Here is a 26,834-nt window from a genome sequence, read left to right on the forward strand (position 1 = left end):
ACTTAGTACTTGATTTTCGTATATGCACATTTTAAAAGACTGATTACTCAAAAAAAGAAAAAAAAAGAGTTGAGTACAGAACTTAGGGATATAGAATTCAGAAAAATCAGGCTCGTAGTGTAGAGCGCTTGCCTAGCATGCACAAAGCCCTGGGTTTAGTCCCAACAATAATCTGATTATCTTTCTATGTAGAAATTATATTTGGCTTTCCAGAAATTGGCATGTTTTTTTCTTTTTCACTGGAGTTTACAAACTTCAAAATTATGTATGCTTGTATATTTCTCTTCAGTGTTATAGGAATCCTAGCTTTGTTATTGTTTCTCTATTATGTCGAATTTCCTTTCCTGAAAACCTCATCAAATATTGTTTTAGCCAGACTAAAGGAACCAACCAGCACAATTGTAGGGGAGGAAAATTTTATTTGGGGGCTCATGTTTCAGAGGTCACATAAATGGCTAGCTCCATTCCTCAGGACTCAAGGTGAGGCAGGACATCATGGCAGAAGAGTGTGGCAAAGGTAAATAGCTCACATGATGAGCAGGCAGGAGAGAGAGAGAGAGAGAGAGAGAGAGAGAGAGAGAGAGACACTCCACTTTGCCAGATACAAATATATACCCCAAAGCCATGCTCCCAATCCCCACCGTCTTCAGCCATACCCTACCACTTCAGTTACCACTCAGTTTTTTAATAATAAAATATAAGCTTATTTATTTTTATGTTTTGCTGTGATTTATCACTCAGTTAATCCCTATCAGGGGATTAATCTATTGATCAGGTAAAACTCTCACAACTCAATCATTTCTTCTCTAAACCCTCTTGTGTTGTCTCACTCATGAGCTTTTGGGGGACACCTCACATCCAAACTATAACAATTTTTTTTATCTTTTCAATTTTTCTCCTTTCTTTTAAGTTTTTCTTTCAAAATTGTTCTGACCACAGTGAGGTACTCTTGCATGACCACTCAAAAGTCTATAAATGAAATTACTGATAACACCAACTAATGATAAGAAAGCACTGCTGGTATAAAATGTGAAATATTAAATTTGCTTTGAAAAATCTTGGCAGTTTATTAAAAAGTTAAGTGTGTATTTACTATAAAGCCCAGCAATTATTATTATCCAACAGAACTAAAATGTCAATATCAGCACCAAGAATTGATAGGAATTTTTTACTTGTATTGGCCCTGAACTTAAATCCCAAGTTTCATCAATTAGTGAATGCATAAATAAAATGAGTGTACCTACAAAATAAAATTCTACCCAGCTGTAAGAAGGAACATCCTGCTGATAAATGGACAACATGAATGAGCTTCAAGAACATTGCATAAATGAAAGACTACATATTGTACAATTCTATCTATATCAAATGTCTGGATTGTGCAAATATATGAGACAGGTCACTGGTTGCCTGGGGTAAGGGTGCTGGCTGGGATTACCTGAATAATGTCAAAATAAATTTTGGAGACTATCCTAGTGGCAATGACCACAGATAGGAGCATAGCAGACACTGACCTGTTTAGGCAATGCGAGGAAGAGGAGTTTGAGCCATAGCAGAAAATCAGTGATGTCATTGAGTACTCTTTAGTTGCAGATTATAATTAAGTAGAATGTACAGCAAAGCCAGTTACAGTAATTGCAATAGTCTCAGCTGCAGTACCTGGTTTGTTAAGCCCACAGTTGGAACTACAATTATTCTCACATGAACCCCATGAGACCAGGCTCCACATGCTCATGAGGCCCACCACCAACACCTTCATCAACATCATTCCAGCTACTATCTCATTAGAAGCATCATTCTATGATAGTCCCAGACATAGCAGACCAGATCCACTCTGAACACATCCACCATTCTCACTGCTATGTAGCCAACCTCACTGGGGCAAGTAACTGTACAGTCTCTTAGGCCTTTCCAAATAGACTTCAAATCCCAAGCTAGCTCCCTTCTTGCTCTCTCACCTTCAGTGAGCATTGCCAGGTTTGTCACTATGAAATGACTCGGTGTACAGGTGAAAATAGCAATGAAGTGTCCAAATTGGTGAATACTCTCAAAACTATGCCTACCCTGGGCCAGAGTCTTGGGCCACTGGTATTCAACAATAGTTCTGCCCATGGTGCTCAAACAACCAGTGGACTGGATTCTTCAGTGAAGAGGCATCTTCTACTCTAGTGTTTTACCTCCAGAATGACAGACAGAAAATAAGTCCATGGTGTCATGCTCAATTCCATGTAATTGAAGCTTTGAGAGGTCATGTGTGCTACTATTGCCCAGAAATGGTTGAATATCACAAGAAATGAAAGTCCCTGGATTCAGAACCCAGTATCTAATCAGCATCAAAGCCCACATCCTCTGAGAAAATAGCTCCCGTTACTTCAACACCTTCTTCTACAAATATTCCCGCTGTCACCACCTATCAAAGTTCCAAAGCTTAATGAGGATGTCAGCGATGCTGTCCAGACCTAGCTCATTATGCTAGTAGAGAATTTCTTATTATGGACAGGATGGTGGCAAAGTATCCCAACTCAAAACTTCTGTAAGGTTGTCCCATCTTTTCGATGATTTCATTGTACCTAAAGGCTAAAAACCAACATTTTATTCATGGACAATATGAAACACCAGGTAGAACTTTTTCAGCAGGATGGTGAGGTGGACAGTCATACTATCTGCCAACACTGTTACTGCCAGCTTTCCACTTCCTCCCAGCTACAATGCCACTTGGAAAATGTTCATAGTCCCTGTGATCTACTACCAAATGCAAGGTCCATGAATGGACATTTGAATGTGAGCTACTATTTCTCCAGCATTTGGAGATGATATACATAAGCCTGTATATATATCCAAGGATGTTATACATAAGCCTGGAGAGATGCCTTATGATTGTCAGGTGTATCAATATTGCTCCTGACTCAACTCTGAGATAGATGTCCATTTTGGGATGATCCATGAGGATACCCAGCATCTGCTCTGCTCTTGATTGCCTGAAGTCCTTCAAAAATGGCAATGCATTTCAACAGCAGTCCATGAGGCACCAGAAAAGAAAAAACAGTGCTGGCTGTTGTTTTTCTGTGCCAAGGACAAGATTGAACACAAGCTTCAGCACCACAAAAATATCCAAGTAGCTGGATGGCTTGAAACCAGGCACCAAGGTGATAATCAGGCTTCCCGAGGGCAGACATGAATTTTTCCTGTATCTTCCAAGGATATACTTCCTAACACCTTGCAGGAGGCAGCCCAATTGACCTCCTCAGCTGACCCTCTGCTTGTCTCTCTTTGTCTCCCTGTCCAGTGCAACACCCAGAGGACAGCCTTTAGGAGAATGAGTGTCACGGGCCGATAGATGTGCCTCAAGTGCAGCTTTGAGATCCTGGATTTCCCTAATTATTTCTCTACTCATGTACACTGCTCTGTGTTGCTGTAGTACCTGCTGCTCTCCAGCTTATGTCAACCACACAATCAACAATCATTTTCCACAAAACAGCCCCAAGTACTTGCCTTTGTTTAAAAATTCTGTGAATGGAATGAAGCTGACCTGCACTTTGTTACCTCTGCAGGAGATGCCACTGTCAAGCCTTTGTTATTCAACCCCTCTCACAAATCCAGCAGCATCATGCCTCTTGCCTCACCTGGATCTCTCACTCAAGGCATGGTCAGACTTGTGACCAAGTGCATGACTGGAATTTGAAGAATATGTACCTTTCTCTTCCCTTCCCTCCTAACAGAGCTGCACTGTGACATCTGTGGGGGCTGCCCCATTTGAGCCTGAAGAGCTACCAATTGCTGTGGCCCAGGTATGCCCATCACTGGCCCCAACCACAACCCAACCCCACCACCAATCCCCATTCCCCCCAGTCTTTAACCCTTCCACCCTTGGGAAGGGAGAGGAATTCAGGGAAAAAGTGGCACAACAGGTGGGGTATTTATATTTTTAATTTGCCCCACCACTCCCTCCAACATTGACTCACACTTCCCTGTAAATGTGTGGATTATTAGAAAATCAATACTTATCACATCTGAGCTGAAGAGCTGACCCCAAGGTTGTTTACTTCTGTTAAAAAGTTTTTGTGACTTAAAAAAATTCACACAACATTGTATTGGTATTTTTTATGACAAAATCAAGAGGAAAAAATAGAAGAAATCCTTTTGGGTGAATGTTAAATTGTTTCCCCTTTTTCCTTGATTTTATCTTAGCACTTCTGGGTTCCTTGTTTGTTTTACTGTGTGGCCAATGTCTTCGGGCATGATGCTATTTAGTAACCATTGTCAGTGTAGGAACATTTCTGAAGATGGGAAAGGCAAAAGTATATAGTGAACAAACTGGTTTGTTTTATATATATATATATATACACACACACACATATAAAAAAAACTTTTTTCATTGTGATATTAATACTTTTATATAAAAGTGAAAATTGAAAACAAATTTGGATTGTGATGATTGCAAAACTGTAAATTTACTAAAAATCACTGAAGCATACATCTAAAATGGCTGAGTGTTATGATATTTAAATTATATCTCAGTAGAGCTGTTAAAATATTGCATTTCTTTTTCTTATTGTTGTTGACAGAGATTGAAATCTTCAAGGTGATCTCCTAAACCAATATTTTAAAAACTCAACAAAAAGCAAACAAATTAAAAATGAACAAATGATGCAAACAGATACTTCACCAGAGAAGATATACAACTGGCAAATACACATGAGAAAACACATTTTATGTCACTGACATTAGAAAATTGTATATTAAAAGGAGATACCATTAAACATCTTTAAAATGGCTAAAATCCAAAACAGAGATTGCCAAATTCTGGTAAAATGTGGAGCAACAGGAACTCTCATTCACTGTCAGAATGCAAAAAGAAAATCACTGGCACACTCTTACCCTATGATTCAACAATGATAAACCTTATTTTCATCCTAATCTTTTTATGAATACACTAATATGATTAAAAGGATGTTCACATGCTGTTGAATCTTACGACAATTTAACTAGATTTTTGAAAGTTTATGTTTTTTTATAAAAAAAGTTTTTGTTTTCATGTAATTGATTTTTTTGTGTGTATGCCGATACATATTAACTTGCTACATACAGGATGAAGGTTGCTGAATGTTTCTACAAATTACCTTTGCATTCAAAGGGATACACATAGATTTGTGTTAATACTATTACATACAATGGATGCCTTCTGCAATTTTTTTTTGCTGTTTGGATATCAGAAATTCAACTCAGGGTCACTTGAATACTAAGCCATATCCCATCCCTATTTTGTATTTTGTTTAGATACAGGGTCTCACTGAGTTGTTTAGCACCTCACTTTTGCTGAGGCTAGCTTTGAACTCATGATCCTCCTGCCTCAGCCTCCCAAGCTGCTGGGATTACAGGCCTGTGCCACTGCACCCAGCGTGTTGTTGTTTTTAACCTACTGAGGATTCCCCCTTGGAATGTGAAGGTGTTTGGGGGAATCTTTGAATGGGTGTCTCCCTGTTCGAAGCAAGTGAGCATGGATCGACAGAACCTTCATTACTAGTCCTTAGACATTTAACAGATAAGCACATGTGCCTGGAGGATCCATCAGGTTTTTTAAACCCTGTCTGCTCTCAACCCACATCATACCCTCTAACTTCTAACCCATTCATCCTTCCAGCATCTGCTGGTGGGAATTCAGTTATGGCAGTGTGTGGTTAAACATTTAGCACCAGTAAGAACTATGGAAGCAGTTATATTGGGGACTTCATTGTTCTGTGCGTGATAGATTTTTCTCCTTGTTTTTTGGGATATCCCAAATTTAAATGGGATATTTAAAGCTCTTCTTGTGGCTATTTTAGGACCCTATAATAATGTATTAGTAAAAATTTCTCAGTATATTTAACATGCACTGAGTAAAGTTCTGGAAAGTATAACAATTTAGTCTGTCTTTCCTTTACCCCTCATAACTCATGGCTCTAGTAACTCAGCTGGAGTTTGAATTTTTCTACTTATATCTTATTAGAACTCTCTCTGCTTATGGAATCACATTGTATATGCTTATTATCTTATTCCATGTTTGATTTCTTATTCATCTCTTCCAGAAATTATTCAGTGATTTGCTTCATCAAAACATCTTTCCTGTCTGGTTGTATGGAATTATTTTTTTAATTGTTTTTCATTTCTTTGAACATTTCAGTGGGATGATTTACAGAGCAGTAGAAATAGATTTATAATAATTTTGAAATTCCTTCAATTACATTTCTTAATTCCCATTGCAGCCATTTTAATACAAATTCATTAATACATAAAGTTAACATCCTTCTGATATTTAAATTTTAATTAAAAACTATGTGTAGTTCTGCATATTGATATTATCTATTGAATTTGAAACAATATTTTTGAGGTTCAAGTTAACTGTTTTGAAGTCTTTTTTTTCCCTCTTTTCCAGGATATTGCTATTGAAAAGTATATAGATGCCCAAAAATGTGTGTATACAATAATAAGTCAGTCATACAAGTGATCACTTCTTAAAGTCTGTTTGTGTTAATATTAGAAAACCCAAGTAGCAGGAATAGACTTCGTGATATTTTTAGCTGTTAGATCCAGTGGATACTGACATAATTGGAACATACAGAGACTCTCAATCTTTGACAGGGCTTAATCAGTTAAATCTTCATCTTCTGTATTGCAGGGTGCTTCTCCATGGGCAGAATACAATCGAAGATCAACAGGAAAAAAAGGAGAAAAATTTATCTATGGAATACAAATGGGATGATCTTATCTCAGAATTCTGCTAATCTTGATTCTAGTGAATTAAAATTTTAAAAAGTCAAAAATGAGAGCACTATCTATACTATGGCCACTAAGTGATTATGATTTTAATTTTGTGAATTGGTGAAAGCTAGATGGACTAATGCATCAATTATTTCTTTTTTTGTAGCAGAACAAGATGTAATTATTTTTAATTGTATTTTGAATTGTATTTTCATAGTAGAACTTCAAATTATTTAATTAGACTATTTTTTCAAAACTTTCAGTTCTTCCAATGATTTAAGTGTTGCATTCATAGTGTCTGTGAAATCAAATACTGCGTAGACTATGCTATTACACATATACAAAATAAGTTCATAGGTTAACATGGAACTATAATAGGCCATCAGTTGCACTAAAATAAAAATAGTCAATTTATAGTTCTTATCCTGAATTGGCAGCTTCTTAGTTCCTTGAATATGGCTACATGATATATATATATATGGCTGGATCCTGTCTTAGAGAAACAACACAGACAATGATTCATGACCTCTGGGAGTAGCTTTGAATTTCAGATAAGTCATTTCTACCTAACTTTCTGTGTTTTCTACAGCAGGTGAGGGAAGATGTGTGATGAGGAAAATAAAGAGCAAACTTCTTTGATATAGCCTCAGCTTACTGCTAGAGATACTATTTATACTCTTCCCAAATGACTTCACATTAGGAAAAATGTAACAGAGGTCAGCCATTGTCTTTGTGCTGAGAGATTGTTAATTTCTGGGAAACCTGAACATCATAGTGCCTGCAACTGAACAGATGGGACTGGAATCAGACACCGTGACCAGGATGGTAAGCTGGATGTGTCAGAGGGAAACTAGTAGAAGGTTTAAGTAGAAAGTTCCCTACTTTCTTTATTTTTAAAAAAGTTTATTTTTTATTATTGCATTGTTGTTATATATAATTGTGGGGTTCATTTTGACATAGTCATTTTTATTATTACATATAACATAATTTCTTGCATTTAAATCCCTATTACTTTCCCCTCCTCCCCATCCCCTTCCTCTATCACTCTTCTCTCTATTAATTTATTTTTAATTGGTGCATTATAGTTATACATAAAATGGGAATTCATTGCAATATATTCATACGTGCACATAGCATAGTCTGATTAATTTCATTCTGCAGTTCCTTCCCTTACCCATCCCTCCCTCTTGATCTCCTTCCTGTACTTCTGTTTTCCCTTCTATTCTCTTGAGATTTCCCTGTTCTCTTAATTCCCTATTTCTCTCTAGCTTCTACACAGGAGAGAAAACTGGGTTTTCTAATCTTTGACTTTCAGAGTCTGACTTATTTCACTTATCATAATGGTCTCCAGGCTCATCCATTTACCAGCAAATGACATAATTTCATTCTTTTCTATGGCTGAGTAGACTGTCATTGTATGTATGATGCATTATATATACATGTACTGCTTTCTTAAGTACTGTATGGAAGGAAGATTGGCACAATCCAGAAATTTCTGTTCACATCAATTTATGATTTTAATATAAAAATAATTATCTAAGTTATGCTATATATTTATACATAAGTGCTTAATATGTATATCTATTTATCATCTACTTATGGAGAGTAAGTTTTGATGATAATTTTTTTTAACAGAAATGTTTTGAAGAGTTAATTATAATTTTCACATTTTAATATTAACTGTTATATTTATACCTTTTGTTTACTTTGCTTTCACTATCTACTTATTTATTTCATCTTTTTATTTTTTTCCACAAATCCTTCTAAGTTTCAGGTCATGACCCATTATTTTCATGGTACTAAATTTTATCTTTCATTTTTCCATATTATCTTCTTCTATTTTTCACTAATTAGAAGTTCTCTCCATTTTTAAATGCTAATAGATTTCTTTCTTAAACATTTTTGTTTTACCTCCAGTTATATTTTTATTCTGAAATTTTTATTCTTTGCTTTCTATTAGAAAACATTCAACTCATTTTGAGAAATTTATATTGTTAAGTGATTATTTTGTTCTTCTAGTATTTACTTTCAAGAATTAAAGAACGGTTGTGGTTATAGCTGATGGCAGAGTGCTTGCCTAGCATGCTGAGGCACTGGGTTTGATCCTCAGCACCAAATAAAAATAAACAAATAAAATGAAGTCATTCTGTCTGTCTACAAATACAAAAAATAAAAATAAAAAATGATAAAATAAAAGAATGGAACTAGAAGCAGGTTTGCAATCTCTACAGCCCAGGCTATTTCTTTTTCTAGATTATGTTGCTTTCTCTACTAATGTGATCTGACCTACTTAGGACTCATAGCAAAGCCAAAACATCCCCTCAATGAGGACATGCAGCTAATCTTGCATTATCTAGGTTATTTAGGGAAACAGGTTATGCATAATCCAATCAGGCCGAGGCATGCTCACAAAGCATCTCCCTGCTCTCATCTAAAACTCTTCCTTACCTGTGCACTTTGGAGTTATTTTGGTGACCTCCAGCATATGGAAATGGTGGAAGAGAAATTTTGTACACTTTAAGGAACCAAATAACCAGTATATAATATTATATAATATTTCTATACCTAACTGGGGTATTATTACCTAGAGCAAACTTTATGTAAACTTGTTTGAAGAGCGTGAGCTTTCTCATAAGCAGAGAAATCCAAAGTAAAGCAATGAGATACCATTTCTCACCCATCTTATAGGAAAATTGTTAGGGTCTGTAAACAAGTCAAGATGGTGCCTGGCATTTTGCCAGAGGGAGTGGTTTGTGAAGTAACACCAGCAAGCCATTAAGTGTGGAGATTCCTTATTGTTTGACTGCTGTATCTAGTTTATGTTAATTAAGATAAGCTGTGTGGAATGGATATATACCCCTCCTGTCCTACAATAAAGAGCTCCCACTCCTGCTGTATCAATGTACACAAGTTGCTCGTCACCCCCCTGTTATGTTGCTGCAGCTGGACTGTGGCAGAAAATAAAATAAAAATTTCCAATATTCCAAACATTACTAAAATTATGGAAAAATATGAATCTTACAAACTGTTGGTGGCATTATGTTTGGTCTAACAGTACTAAAAAGTCATTTTTCAGTATCTTCTAAAAATGGTGTATATTCTATATCACATCATTTTTACTGACAAATAAATACCCTTATAACAGCAATTCTCAAACTTATTTTGTTGGGGAGAACTTTAAAAAATTACTGAAGATCTCAAATAGATTTTATTTCTGTTAATTATGTATATTATATGGAAGTTAAACTGATAAATTTTGTCTGCCAGTTCATCTTAAAATAAGAAATTAATTCCACATGAAAATACAATATTTTGCAGGGGGCAATGGCAAAAACCTGTAATCCCAGTAGCTCTGGAGGCTGAGGCAGGAAGACCACAGGTTCAAAGCCAGCCTCAGCAACTTGGCCAGCCTGTAAGCAACCTAGTGAGAGCCTCTCTCTAAATAAAAAATAAAAGGGGCTGGGGGATGTGGCTCAGTAATTAAGTCCCCTGGGGTTCAATCTTTGTTGAAAAAATAAAAGAGCATATTTTATGAAAAATACCATGTTCTCTAAAATAAAAGAAAGATTAGTAAGAACAGTGGGATTGTTTACATCTCTTAATTTGGCTTAATAGAAAATGGTTGAATTTTAAGGCACGAAAAACATACACTGAAGAAAAGACAGCATTTTAAAGAAAATGGTTTTTGGAAAACTGGACATTTGTAGGTAGAAGAATGATCCATCTCCTGTTGACTTTTGTGTTCAGGGAGAGATAGACTTAGGACTTAGACCAGAAACTTTTTAACTGCTAAAAAGAAACATAGGGAAAACACTAACATATAGCCAAAGGCAATGATCTCAAGAGGACTTCCAAAGTTCAGAAAATATAATACCAAGAATTAATAAGTGGGGATGGAATCAAATTAAAAAAGCTTCTTCTGCACAGCAAAGGAAGCAAGTAAGCAAGAAGAGGGAAACTGCAGGATGAGAGAAAATATTTGCCAGCTCTTCTTCCAAAAGAGGATTAATATTCTAGAACATATAAAAAACTCAAAAAGTTTAACATCAAAACCAAACCAAACTAAAACAAAACAAACAAAACAACCCAATCAACAAATGCAGCAATGAACTAGATGGACACTTCTTAAAAGAAGAAATACAAATGGCCGACAAGGACATGAGAAGATGTTCAACATCTTTAACAATCAGGTAAGTACAAATCAAAACTTCACTGAAGTTTCATCTCACTTTAGTTAGAATGGCAGTCATCAAGAACACAAATAATAAATGCTGGTGAGGATGGGGTGGGAGGAGGGGGAGAAACACTTATACACTGTTGATGGGATGATAAATTATTAAATTGTTAAATACATCACATCAGGGTAATCGGCATGTGTATGGCCTCAAATATTTAACATTTCTTTGTGTGGAGAACATCCTTTATATATTGTATATTTTGAAGTATATAATACATTATCACTAGTTATAGTCACTGTGCTGTGTGACAGAATGAGAGAATTTATTCCTCTCATCTAACTGAAACTTTGTACCCAATGATTCAGACCTCTCCCTAGGGAGTATATACTCAGAGGAATTTGAATCCTTATGTTGAAGAAATATCTACACTTTCAGGTTCATTGCAGCATCATTCACAATTGGAAACAATCTTATAATTTGAAAAAGTCTCATTCCCATGTATTGTCTTAGAACATCACTTACAGGATATTGGAAAATAATGGTTCACTGAATTATGAAAATCTTTAAATGTAAAATATTAAGGGCTGAAAATGAAGAGGTAAAAGCTTTTCCAATAATATTTAAAATATTTTTTTGTCCTTGCAGATGCCCTTAAAAGCATCTGATCTGGGCATACCCACAGCATGGGTATGCCCAGATCAAAATGCGAAAAATTATGATGTGGAATCACTATTATCAATTTGTATAAAAATACATGAGAGATATAGTCAATTGAAATATTAATCATATGGAGGAAATTAGGAAACATTGGTTATTCAATAGAACAGTAGAAAAAATGTTCCACAATTAAATTGGAGAAACTTGAGAAATTAAAATGTTTAGTAGAAATTAAACATGGTATGATATATCTATTTAAATTTTAAGAACACACAAGAAAACTATACATACTATTTGTGGATGCATAAATATATAGTAAAATATAAAATCCTTGTGGGATAGAATGTTTAGTTCAATGACGTAAGAGAGGAAAACAAAAAGTCAGATGGACATTCAGATGCTAGAAAGAGCAGATCTGGAAATCCAATGGAATAAAAGTGGGTTGAGGTTCAAGTGTTCACATTTAAACCTTACTATGTGCATCAAGATAAATGATATGCTATTATATAGTGGAAAAAAAGGCAACATACTGAAATCAGAATGGATGGATGGGAGAGAACTGAAGAACTGATTGATCTCCTTAAAAAGCCTCAGAATATATATATTACTGTATCAGAGTCAACAAACACAAATGGCAGGAAATTGGTATGATCTACAGAGGCAGTGATAAAAGGTTTGTATATGGGTCACTGGCCAGATCTGTATAGCTACAGAGTTTTTAGGGTATGTAATGTAATCTTATAAGAAGTTCTAAACAATATGAAAACATCTCAATATACCAGGAGTGATTTTTTTTTAAACCTTTAGAAAAACACATCAGGGCCAAAGTTAATTCCACATAATGGTATGGGTTTGGGCCTATAGGAGGAGGTAAGAAAATGTCCTTGAACAACTGTGAAGTTTTCCACAAAGACAAATAGAAGATTTTACTCTGAAGTGGAAGTTCTTGATACTATGTGCTTCCAGAATCTGTGCTAGGCCCTTCCTGAGAGACAGGACAACATATCCAAGTACCAGGAATCCCTATTTGGGAAGATAAAATAAATTCCAGTTTTTAATACTTAATCTAAGATTTCAGATTCAAATATGATCATCAAACAAGAATCAAAAATGCTCTCAGAAAATTAAACACAAAGAAAAAGAACAACAAACTAAAAAAACAGAATGTTTCATAGTCTGTTAACAGAGGAAATAATTAATAGAGAAATAATAATAGGTATTAATAATAATTAATAATAATTAAGAAAGAAAGGAAATAATTCATAGAGAAAAACTTTATATATATGTATTTCTTATTAACATACATTGAAATTATTGAAGTGACTAAAAAACAATAAACAGTGCCTTAAAAATACATGATGATTATATCTAAATAAACCTCAACAGATAAACATATTAAAAGGGATACAGTTAAAGATTTTAAAATATGAACAAGAATAACTGCCTTAGAGAGCAGGAAAAAGAAATAAAAGATTAAAAAATCAGGAAGAAAAGTTAATAAATGTTGCGGTCATACACCAAAGAATGTCAAATAAGGATTTATAAAAAGAAAAAAATATCTCAAATGAAAAGGGGTAAGGAGGAAAAAGTAAAGGAGAGGAAAGTAAAATAATCTGGAGCTGAAAAAAGATATAAAATTCAGATTCCAGAATAGTAAGCAGAATACAGAATAGTTCCGAAGTGGAAACACAGACAAAAAGCAAACCTAGATTTAGAAAAAGTAAAGCTTTTAAAAATCTTTCCTATTAATATAAAAATCAGAATGTCATCATATTTTAGCCATTTTTACATGCTTATTGTTGCCATTATACCAGTTATGTGTATGTATACGTGTGTGTGTGTGTGTGTGTGTGTGTGTGTGTGTGTATGTTGTGTGTAGTTTTTGTAGTATTTGTATGCTAGGCACATCTATGTGCTTTTTATCAGTATCACCTCATTTTGGAAAAAAAGAAATATTACTAAAATTCTAAATGTGAATTTAAAAAATTGGGGTATATCACTGAATAATTATTTCATATTTTCCTTTAGTTATCATGTAGATTTAGTGTAATTTGGACCTCAATCCTAACAAAACAGCTTATCAAATTTGAAGATATGAATATCAGGTTAATTTAAAAGAAAATGGGGGCCTGGGGATGTGGCTTAAGCGGTAGCGTGCTCACGCGGCCCAGGTTCGATCCTCAGCACCACATACAAAGATGTTGTGTCCGCCGAAAACTAAAAAAATAAATATTAAAAAAAAAGAAAATGGTATACAATATTTATAAATTTGGTATTTTCTTACTAGAAATCAAAGGAAGTTATAAATTGAGGTCACTGAAGCATGTGTTTTTGCTAAGAAAATTACTGAAAATAAAAGAAAATGCAAAAGCACATATTTCTCTACTTTGAAATTTAGTACATAATGAAGGTAGTAGTTCACATAAGTAAAGGAAAAAAACACTTATTTAATATATGGCATTGGTTAATAGCTATTGGAAAATAGATAAACATTATTTCATTAATACAAGTAAATTAAAATTAAGAAAGCTATGAAAAAATATAAATATAGAATAAATATAAATATAGAATAAAATAAATGGGAATGTTTTTGAGGTATCTTGGGGGCTGACTTTGCCAATGAATATGTCTGGTAGCTGTTCCTTATTCTACCTTCACTTGCATAGCCTCCATAATCCATAGCTCTTATCTTTATCTGACATTACGTATTCGATTGATGTATGTATCTCTTAACTAGAATGTACATCCCATGAATGCTGAGGTTTTATCTGCTTAATTATTTATGGCATCCACAGTGCCTTGAAAAAATGCCTGGTATGAAGCAGGCCTTCACAGTATTTGTTGAATAAAAGAATGACTCATCATGATTGTGGAGAGACACTTATACATTGTCAGCTTTAGCCTTTAGAAATAAAAATGCAAATTCATATTATAAAAATCCTATGCTTCGCTTCCATAGGATAGATAAAACTTATGATTGCAAGCATAAATTTTTATTTGTAAATGAATAAAAAAGAAAAACAGGTTTGACTTTCCATTCTTTGCATCACCACCATTTTTCAACATATAAAGCATGCTTTTGCAAAAGAGGCTTTGAGGGAACTAGAAGGCATGGTGTTTATAGCCAATTTAGCATATGTAAAAACAGCTGCCTGGATATGGTGCTGCTTCCCTATAAAACTGCATTGGTGATAAAAGAAAAAACAATAACAACATTGTTTTCAAAGGTCAAAATATTCTACTCTTCTGTCCACTCTCCAGTTTTTTTCACCATCTCAATTGTAATCTCTATTTTGTCTCTTTCATGATTTATTTTTATTTCCAAATGTGCATTCTTATCTCATCTTTGATTATAGAATGTAGTTATCTTTTATTTTGATTCTATAAGAGAATAAACTATCTTTACAATTTTTTAAAACTGCTTTAAGAATAAATCATGGTTTGGCTTACAACAAATGAAACAACTTGCAAAGAAAAATTCCATAATTTTAGTAAAATATGCATCCACAAATGTCTGTAGACATTCCCATCAAATAAATTAGCAGTTTTAAGATACACATTACACTGTAACCTTTGATGCATTATAATTTCACACATCTTGATTCTTAATTTCCAAAAAGGGTTCCAAGTGTTAGATGCATGTAAAATAAAGATGATTCAGATTTCATTAGTTTGTAGATTTGTGATATATTAACTGAATATTATTGCCAATTAGTTCCTATGCTTTTATTTTCTTTTGATTTCCATGCTTCTACAAGAATATCTTAGAATTTTCTGGGAACGTATGTGTATGTGAGAAAGCTGTCTTTGGTTTTCTAGTTACATTATATCAGATAATCCATACTTGGCAAAGGAAATCTGAATGAAACCATTCAAGACAAAATTATGGACTGTTGGTGGGTTTTTAAAACAGCTAATGGAAATTATAATGTGTAAAGTTTATACCACCAATGACTATAAGAGACTTAATACAACTGCTGAGTAATTTTATGTTGCTAAATAACTATAAATTAAGGTAATCAAAGTCTTAGTTGTGATAAGAAGCATTGCAACATTATATTGCTTATAAGCAAATCAATTTTCAAGTGGACAAGTAAAAGCTAATAAAGAATTATAATAAACACAAGGTTGATATTGTCTGTTTAAAAGCCATGCAATTTGAGAAGCAAATAAAATAGTTAAATATTCAATAAATGTTATTTTAGACTCATCATGTATTCTTTTTTGGCTTTCATTGTATTGTTTCTTAACACTTTGAACCTGTGAAACCCATAGAAAAGTTAATGTCAAGAATTCTTCCTCTGGCCTGATGTCATAACAGTCATAGTGTTTTGATAAGTACTTTTAGACTCACCATATTTTATTGGAGCCCGGCTTAATTTTCATTAATCCTATATGAAGCTAACATTTATGTCTTTATTAATGCTATGCAAAACTAACAACAGAAAATCAGAATGTAAGCCTTCAGAATCTCTTTTTTTGGGAGGGTGGAGCAGGGAGAGGAGATGAATGTGCTCCCTGTCCTTCTACCCATGCATCTTGAATAATATATATATTTGTGTGTTTGTGTATGTGTGTGTGTGTGTGTGTGTGTGTGTGCACATACTCCAAAAGTTGTATCCCAAGTGGAGTCATTTGAACAGGTAATCCATGTTTCTGAATGTAAAGTTGACCACCATGTACCCCAAAGTAATAATCATATTAAATAGTGAAATTAATAAAGAAAATGTGTTAACTCTAACTTTAATTTTATATGATTTAATTATCAGGACCTAGTTTGAATATCCCTAAAGTATACAATAACTTCAGGGCCTGTGTTTATTTTGCAGGTTATCCTTGGAAGCACAAATGAGGCAATAGCAAAAATGAGATGAGAAAAGGAGAAAAGCCAATAAATGATTCATTAAAAAGCAAGTTACCTATTAAAGCAGGGTTCAATCCCACTGGAAAGTGTTTGAAGAACTATGTATAAATCATCTCAGAAGTGCCCCTCTATGGTCCATGGAAATTAAGATCCTTATTCACCATTAGGGTCTATCTTTGAGAGTTTTATTTGTAATATAAAATTTTCAATAATTCTTGGCTTTTCTGTGTGCAGGAGAAGAAAACGTTCCAGAGATGGTCCTCAGACAGAAAAGCAGACTTCTTGTTAATAAGGTGGAAATCTGTCTGTGTGCCTAATCACCGTTGGTGTCTGTGAATCTTAATAGTAGGCAGGCTTTCTTTATTTTTTTTCTCCATGCCATACCTTATAAATACATGAATCATATGCACACATTAAGAGAGAGTGATATATTACTTCTCAGACATGCAATGTCAGCAGTTTCCTAAATTCCTAAAACTTTTTCTCTCTCTTCTCTGTCAGGATTTTCCATCCTTCTTATGACCTTGTAGTTTCATCACAATGTCTGGTTCAGGACTTCCTGGCTGTGTACTGATTTATTTGACCTTGTTTTCATGGATTATCCTTTCCTCTCTTTTTTCCTCAGTTCAGTACATTACCTTGCTATTCTCTGATTTAGTTGTTACCAACTGAGTTTGTATTAATTATGTCCTGTCCTCTGCTCTAATCTCCACATAGAGTAGATCAAGTAATTCCAATTCTAATTTTCCATGATGTCTATAATACTGAAAAAACATGTCCTATTATACTAAAACAAAACAGTATAACCTATTTAATAACAAACTTTCTTGTTTCATTTTGATGAGTAAATTAATCTGGTATTAATGACCAAATTATTCTTTTCAAAATAGATAATCAAAACAACTGGCCTGGATATCATCTTAAAGCAGTGAGTTTGCATTTCATTCAATACCAGGAAAAGTATATTTGCATTAATATGTATTTAACTTTATTGATAGTGTTTATGAGAAATTCATGTTTTTCCCCAAGATGTGAGTGAGCTCATAATACAATTTTATTCCAATCATTTTAAATAAAATAAAAACATGATTGAAGACACTCTAAGATACAATATACTGAGTGGTTAATAGCATTCATTTAGCATTTCCTAAAGTAAATTATGATGAAATTGGATTCAATGATTCAGGACGTTTTATTAGAGCAATTGTAAATTACTCCAAACCAATCTACTATATTTTATTTGCACAAAAAATTAAATCTGCAATTTTTTATTTCTCAAAATCTTCATTACTTGTTTGAAGACATCTAGGAGAGAATAAACAGAAGTGCTGTTTTTAACTGCATTTAAAATCTCTTTAAATTATATTGTGAAGATTAAGTTATTATGAATCATAAAGTGTGTTTTAGTTGAAATAAGAAAAAACATTAAATAAATGTGATTAAATAATTTTTTTTCGTAGTTGTAGATGGATACAATAACTTTAATTTATTTGTTTATCTTTATGTGGTGCTGAGGATTGAACCTAGGGCCTCAAACATGCTAGGCAAGTGTTCTACTACTGAGATACAACCCCAGCCCTAAAATTGATTTTTTAATAAAACAATTTTCTATTTAGAGACAGTACAATATATGTATATACAGTTAAGAACAAAACTCCTTCATTGAAAGGAAAATTAGCAAGTATTCTTGGTCTTACTTCATCAGTGACAATATATCAATCAATTATTTGACAACTTCTCTTTCCCAGTGTAGATATAATTTCTAAAGATGAAATCAGTTCTCCATTCTTGTGCTCCAACTTGAAGATACTTGTGAGACATCACAAGTACTAAGTATATAAATCTTCATTAATAGGAAAACAAAATAGTCATTTAGACCACTTTCTTCTGAGGATCAGTTTCACAACTCCAGTTATTTTAAAGTGCGAAATGAGAAAGAAATAAATTCATACAGCTTCTTATAAAGGTATGGGGAAGATCAGTGGAAAAGAAGGAGGTTGAGGAGGAGGGAAGAAGAATAGGAAAGGGGAGTAAAAGCAGAATCAATTTAACAAAATCATCTTATGTGCATATATAAATATATCACAGGGAATTTCTCCTTTTTGCATATGTAGAAAGAACCAATAAAAATTAGTAAATGAGCAAAGAAATATCAGTAGATTAGAGGATGGAAAATAGAGGGAGAAAGGAGGAGAGTGAATGGGGGAAGGGAACAGAGACTGAAATGAAGTAAATAAAATTCCATGCATGTATGATTTCATCAAAATGAACCCAACTTCTATGCAACTATAATGCTCTAATAAAAAATTTATACTGGTTACTTATTAATAAAGCACCATGGATATAAACAAGAAACCTCATAACTTAATTAGCCTTGTAAAGACTTCTGATTAAGATAAAAAGAAAATTTCACGTATTAATGTGGTTAGAATTTTCTGGCAGAGAATTCTGGGAAAATAATGATTTACTTCTCAATTCCAAATCCCTTTAATTCCTGACAAAAAATGAGAGTGAACTCCATAGCTGATTTTATCATGCCAATTCATCTGTGACATCAAGAGCTGTGACATCAAGAGCTGATACATCAACAGACGAAAAAAAAAAATAAGACTATATGTTATAATTTAGATACAAGGTGTTCCCCAAAAGGTCATGTGTAAGAAAGTTTGGAGATGAAGTGGATTTGTTATGGGAGCCTTAACCTACTCAGTGCATTAATCGCCTGATAGGGATTAACTGGGTGGTAACTGTAGACAGGTAGGGTGTGTCTAGAGGAGGTTGGTCACTGGGGAATGTGCCTTTGGGGTTTATATTTTGTCCCTGGTGATTGGAGCTCTCTCTGCTTCCTGATTGTCACACCCTTCTGCCCTAATGTTCTGCAGAACTGATTTGAGTACAGAGCAATAGAATTGGCTGCCTATGTACTGAGACTTCTGAAACTGTGAGCCCCCAAATAAATTTTTCCTCTGCTAATTGTTCTTGTCATGTCTTTTGGTCACAGCAATAAAAACATGGCCTAAAAAACTATATACAAATTATCTGGTAAACATAGACAAAGTTTATATAAAATATTACCAAATAAAAATTTAAAAAAATCATTTGCTCAGGAGAACACAAGGATCTAGTAGACAGATATCAGGCGAGGGGTGGGTCCTGGACTTGGAATGTGGGTCTTTTAAGTTCTATAATCAGGGGAGCACTTGTCCTCTTCTAATATGATTAACAAGGAAAGAAAGTAAGCATTTAGAACACTTTTCTGTGGCATATTTATATATGTACATAAAGTGATTTTGCAGCGCTGAGCATTTCAAAGTTGGAAATGTGAATGAGACAAAATTTATTTTATTATGAAGGTAAGACTGGGTCATATCTTTTTGCTGCAGTAGTATCTGGTTGTAGAATTTGAGCTTATTGCCTGTTCTGCTTCCTCAAACTTGTGATTGAGGAAACACTTGAATGGACAGTGTGAAGCAGTTGGCTGCAGCTTAATACCTTGAAATTTTAGCAGGAAGTCAGCCCTCTCAAGAAGGCTGGCCTTCAGGTGATTAGACCTATATAGTTAATAGCAAGTTCTAAAATCACTGGAGAAAATGTTTGACTGTGTCAAATGGAGCCGATAAGCTAAAAAATATGAGGACTGGAAATTAATGATTGGATTTAACAATATGAAGTTATTTGTTACCCCAAATAAGCCTTTTCAGGGGAATAGTGAATGAAGTTAAAGATGAATAAAAGTGAGTTGGGCATGAGAGTAGGAGGAGTGGAGAAAATGGGAGAAAACATCTGGAGGCATTTGATTTTAGAAGTGGAAAGACAAATCACTGACAGTGCTTCCATGGTTAATTTTGTGTGTCATCATGACAGGACTAAGGGATGCCCAGATACCTGATAAAAAGTTATTTGTGTCGGAGTGTGAGGGTGTGACTGTGAGATGTCTGGGAGAAGAATTTGGCATTTGAATTAATAAGATTACTCTCACTGGTATGGGAAGACATCATCCAATATTTTGAGAGTAAATAGGCCCAAAACAGCAGAGAATGGTGAATTTGCATTCTTTCTGAGCTGAGATATGCAGCTTCTCCTGCCCTTGGATATCAGAGCTCTGGTTTGAGCCTTTGAACTTGTTAGCTACACTCCACCCTCACTTCTGACCTCCTACCTCCCATACCTAAGACCATCAGTCTTGAAGTAGGAGGTACATCATCAATTCTCCTGGTTCTCAGGCCACTGGACTCAGAATAAATGATACCACCAGCTTATAGGTTAACAGGCAGCATATTGTGGAAAATTTTGGCCTCTGTGTGAGCTAATTCTCATAATGAAATTTCTCGTATATATGTATATTAAATCAAAGGATCTTTTCTTTTTTTCCTGTCTTCTTCTCTCCCAAACAGGAGATATTTCAGAACATTCATTCCTGCTGGGAAGGTTATTTTGGAAAGTGAGGATTTGATGGTTAGAAGAAAGTGAGGACAGTTTCTGGAGTAACGTCCCTGAACTAATAAAGGACATGAATTCCCATGCAGCATTAGAGGAGCTAGCTCCAAATAGGAACACTGATAACCTCTCATTTATAACTTGAGCAATGACAGCAATGTGCACAGAGACAGGCAGTCTGGTCTTTGCATCCTGTGGAAATTCTCTGCTAATTGCTTCTGATTTTTACTAAAATGAGAACTAATGTCAGCTAAGAGTAAGCAGAAGAAGGAGAAAATGAAATGGGGAAACTTTAAGAAACAAGTAATCAAAATTAAATATTAACTCGTAGGGGGTCATTTATATTTCAGATTTTGTTCTGATTCAATGATTTTAGGATAATATAATTTTTTCTAGTTTGAAGTGATTATTTAGTTAAACATTTTGACTTTCATTGAGGATGTAAAGAACAAGATGACATATTAATTAGGATCAACAGGTAATTTTGTTCTCATTTTTGATAGTGGCCACTCTTTATGTGAAGTCCTTCTGTTACTCTTATAAAGGGTCAAATAAACTTAGTGAAATAATTGGAATACAAAATAATATGGATTAAAGAAGAAAGAAAAAAATCATTTAACTGAGTCAGACATGAAAAGATGTCTTTGAAGATAAGCCATTTCAAACTTGTTCATAATTATGGATGACAGTCACAGACAAAGGACATCACTCATGAAAGAAATAGAAGATGCACTAAGCTAAAATCTTGAGGAGTGTTTGTAAACAGAATAATAGATAGAGAAGAAGTAGGAAATAATGACTACAAGGAGGCAAAGTCAAAGAGGTAAGAGGAGAAGTACAGCATTTGAGTTCATCCAGTTACTGAACTGTGGCAGCTCTGATGTCAGGTATTCTGACAGACACTGGAAATAACAAGAGTCCCTATCTTTAAGACATTCAATTATGTCTTCCCCATGACTGGAAATTTGTAGGTTGAGGGAGTCTTGACCATGTTTTAAAGCAATGAAGAGCCAGAGAATTCTGAGAAAATCAACATTCATATAAGCTATTCTGTTCAAATAGATATTTATCATCACATTGATATGTAAAATCTGAGCATTTTCATTGAATTCTTTTTGTCCAAAATTCATTTTATTATGTACAGGTAGAAATGACCTTCATTTAACTACTTGGAATATCTAGCCTTTGTTTCTATTTGTTCATAGGGCACAGTGAAAACTGTATGCACCCCTTTTGGGCTGATTGTATTAGCTACAAGGAACCTTTGAGATTTTGCCATTCAGTGAAACATGAGGCCATTAAAAAAGGAATCCTCTTTAGGCAACCTGGGACCTACTGGTGATTTGCATAGGTCAGAGCTACTATTGAATTTTATTTTCCTCTACCTTAAAGAGGTTTCTTGTTACACAAACTTGTTGCTACACTTTGCATAATTCCATTCATTGAGTCTGTATAGTTTTTTGGACTTTATAAATAATTCACATTCTGAACTTATTATAAATTGAGTTTTCCTCCCTGAAATATTGCAAGTGATTTTCTTCCTCAGAGTGGTAATTGATGAAATGTAGAGAAATCTTAAACCTGTCATCAAAGAATATTTTAGGCATTTTAAAGATGCCTTATGGGTAAAGATCCTCCACCCCTATTCTATATGAATTCCCTGAATATTTTCAGCTTCTCTCATTTTCATTTAGCAGTCCTTCCTGTGACCAGTTTGCATGCTGTTTGGGGGAGACCTCATCCCTACTTTTAAGAGTTCTCCTGACAGGGATGTAAGTATCTAAACGGTGGCATAGATGGGCTGAGTATAGGATTTAAACTTAAAGCCAGACTCCTCGGCTAATGCCTTGTATAGTGTTCTCTTACTAATGTAAGGTATGTGACTCCCTTGTCATCCTGGGATATGCAAACAAAATCACATTTACCTTAATAGATAAAGTAAGCAACTGTGACTCCCCAATCCAACTTTTTTGAGACACCTTTCTTTCCTCCTTCATAGACTCCAATCTAGCAGCCTAGTGCTGTCACTGTCTTCCCAAAAGTGTTATTTGGTGATGTAGATATGAGCACTAACTGCTCATCCAACTTCATGTTAGGATACAGGCCAGCAGGAAAATTAGTCCTGTTTTTCTTCCCAGCCATGATCTCCCATATCTCTCTGATCCTGAAGGCCTGGTCTCCCTATAGGGAGACCAGCTCTTTCCTTAAAGGGCTCTCTCATTTAGGGACACAGGCACTATCACAAGAGTATGTGGGGACTGGGCCAGGAGGGATTTATTCTTTGTGTAAATCAGACTTTTCTGTTGATGAATCAGATTCTGGAACTGTCATAGTCACTTGCCCAGAATCCTCTCACTTAGGAAGAACTTACCTTCTGTAACTCCGAATGTCTTTCTGCCTCTGACCTTAGATTTAGTCATTTTGATTTATTAGAAATATTCCATCTTCCTTCAAGAAGTGAGAGTCTGTTATTTATTTTTTATTCATTTCCTCAAGAGCTACTCCTTAATCTTCCATGTAAATCTTTTTTGTACTTCTTAGCAAATTTTTAGCAGTTTCTTTACTAAAATATTAATGCAACAAAACAAATAAAATAAAAACAGAAAAAGAAAATATTTTCACTGTATACCAATGGGCATACAGTGCCCCAGACATGTGATATTTGGAATTAAACTCAGTTGGGGAATTTGGTGAGACTTTATGTGGCTTTTAAAAATTATGTCAATCAGTAAAATGTCCACATTATAAAATAATTGAAAATTTGACAATGCATTTAAAACAGGGTAAAGGCATATTAGTAAAGAAGAAAATATGCACAATCTGTTACAAGTTATGGGAATCCTGCTCCCGGCACTCACCTTTTGTGAACTTGGTTTAACATAGAAAAGCAAATGTGCAGCTTATGGAATTCAAATATATTTCATGCATGTCATGATACATGCTTGAATTATTACAACAAGGTGTTGGGTGCTTCTAGCCTCCCTTTGACCAATGTTCTTAAAATTAAAAGAAAAACTACTTCTTCTGTTGGATCATTTCATTTCCTATATCTAGATATCATAATTAATAAAAATAAACTATAAGCTCATGCTAATGATCTGAAATACCACTTCCATTACTTATATCCAAAGTATTGAGACTTTGGGTAAGTTAAACTCAGTTTGCCAATCTGTTAAACAGGAAAGACAATTTTGCCTACATCATGAAATTCAAAAATGATATTTTAGTGCTAGTCAATTGATGGAACTGGAGAACATTGTGCTAAGTGATATAATCCAGACTCAGAAAGTCAAGGGTCAAATGTTCTCTCTCATATGTGGAAGCTAGAGAGAAATGAGGATTTTTTAAAAAAGAGATTTGTATGAAAGTAGAAGGAAAAACAATGTAGTAGAAGAAGGGATGGTGGGGGGGAAGGAGGGGAGATGGGAAAGGGGAGAAACTGGAAAATCAACCTGACAAATGTATGCCATGTGCAGGTGTGAATCTATTGCTACTAATTGCACTTTTATGTATAACTTTAATTTATCAATTAAAAAAATAAATTAACAAAAGGAAGGCCAATAGAGTAGAGGAAGAGGATCAGGGAGAGAGGAGGGGAAGTGAAGGGGTCAGTCCGGAGACTAAAATGGAACAAATTATGTTATACACATTAATGAGAATGTCAAAAGAACCCCACAATTGTGTATAACTATAATGCATTAATAAAAATGATATTTCAGCCAACAGTTTAACATAATGACTTACACTGAGTAAATACATGATTTATCCTAGTCCCATGTAGGAGGAGGAATACTGTGGGTGATTTGGTTTCTGCTTTGAGGATTTCCTTTTCTTCCTGGTGTGCTCTTAACATTTGGTAATTTATGGATCACGGAACTCATAAATACTTTCAGGCTCAAATTGCTCTTCTCAGTGGCTTTATGTCAAGGTCATTTGATTTTTTTTTTCACATAGTAAGCCAGAAAAATATCAATAAGTGAGAAGAAAAAGCACAATATATAATGCAAATTGAAGTGCAAATTGTAGCCAGGTAAGTTTGTTTAAAAGATAAGGAAATGCTGGACAACAAAAGATGTGAAGCTTTTATTGATGAATTATATGTAGTGACATATAACCCTTGCTACTTAACTCAGAACTCAAAGTAGCTTCTGGCCAATTCCAATCTAAAACTTCCTCATCAAAATCAATGCACTACATCAGATATAATTTATGCTTTTTTGGACTTAATGTAATTTTCAAATATATTTAATTACCCATAAATCATAAATCATAATAAAGCTTAATGTGACACTTGCTACAGAGTGACTTAATCAATTTGTTATTATTTGAAATGTGTTTATACTCTGAAACAAAGGGCAGAGTTCATCTTAAAAATATGGGGCAAATTAGATTAAGTAATAGGCTTAAGAGCATATGAAGTCAACAATTGGAACAGGAGTAAGGGGTTCTGATTCATGGTTCTTTTATTCAACTCTCAAATAACAATTTACCTTATGTCTAACTACGTAAAGATTTTTTGTGTTTTGCTTTCTGCATAGAAATACAGCCTGAAGTTTGATTATCTGGTTAATCAGTAGACACAGCTTTAAAGATAATTATATTTATCTAAAGAAGAATCACTCCCATTTCAAGATTGTGTTAGATTCACCAAATGTTGGAGAGTTTTTATAAGGATTTTCACGGGGACAGAATTTAGCTCCTGTTTCATTAAGATATTCTTCCATGTCTCTTCATTTCAAAGAGTGTTACAAAAAATTAAATGGATATGTTAATTCACCTTATCTATTCATTTCACAAAGGATACATTCTCAAAATATTATGTTTTATCCCATCGATACATATGCTAAAATATGCTTTGGGTAAATGCAGTTACCTAATCCTAAAACAGGGTAATCCAGGTTCTGCAAGATTTATGTGATGGGTACAAAACGAGCGCATTTGGAAATGATTTAGTTTTCATGACTAATAAAAATAATACTAGAATCATTATAGCATCCCCTGTTTATCAATTGTACACAATGTTCTGGATACTACATGACTTAAGTGGCAGGTTCTCCAAAGTAATCCTGAAATAGTGATCCTTGTTATAAAGGGCTTCCAGCGAATCTTCTAAGGGAGTGGGTAAACCAAAAGGAGGAGGAAGGCAAATGTGAATGTGATTTAGACAAAGCTCTTTGGAGGCTTATGTCTGCCTGACCCCACAGGGCAAGTCTAGAGAGAAAGTTATGGTACTCTAGGTAATAGATTATCATTGATTATAGATAATTTTCAAAGACATTGTAAACTCCCAGGCTCTTCATTAGTTTGCTTTGGCAAAGCAACCCCATTAGACCAGGTGCTGCACTCCAAAGCTGAGGAAAGAGTGCAAAAAAAAAAAAAAAAAAAAAACATAAATGGATAAACAGGATTATCTCAATTCTTTCTAGGAGCTAAACATTATTATCTAAAATTTAGCTTTGAAGAAATCTAGCAAATTGCTCAAGATCATATAATAATAAAAGTCAGTAGTCAAGTCAGAATAATTTTTAGTTCCTTACAATGACAATGATATCTCTGATTCATATCCATGAATTGGTTCAAGGTACTAAAATAAATCAGGTTCTCAAATACCATAAAACTTTCATATAATTGCTGAGAAAATAAAAATACATGACAATGCTCATTAGTTCTAACAAAACATTTCAGAAGCATTAAATCCAATTTGAACACTTACAAATAAAATAACATAAAATAATTGATTGTGTAGAAATTACCATGAGGAGAATTTTAGAAGACTTTAATCTCAGAGTTGGTTTAAGCTAATAATTAGTTATTGATATCATGTGAAATATTTTATTAAAATATACAAAGTGATGATACCTAGAACCATCATTGGAGATTAACTATCCTGGGCTAAAGGGTGTTTAAAGTAAAAAATAGTCTTGCACAGTGTATTAGTGATGTTCAATTTGTAAAAGTCACAT

This window comes from Ictidomys tridecemlineatus, chromosome 1 (genome assembly GCF_052094955.1).
Source record: "Ictidomys tridecemlineatus isolate mIctTri1 chromosome 1, mIctTri1.hap1, whole genome shotgun sequence".
Classification (NCBI taxonomy): Eukaryota; Metazoa; Chordata; class Mammalia; order Rodentia; family Sciuridae; genus Ictidomys; species Ictidomys tridecemlineatus.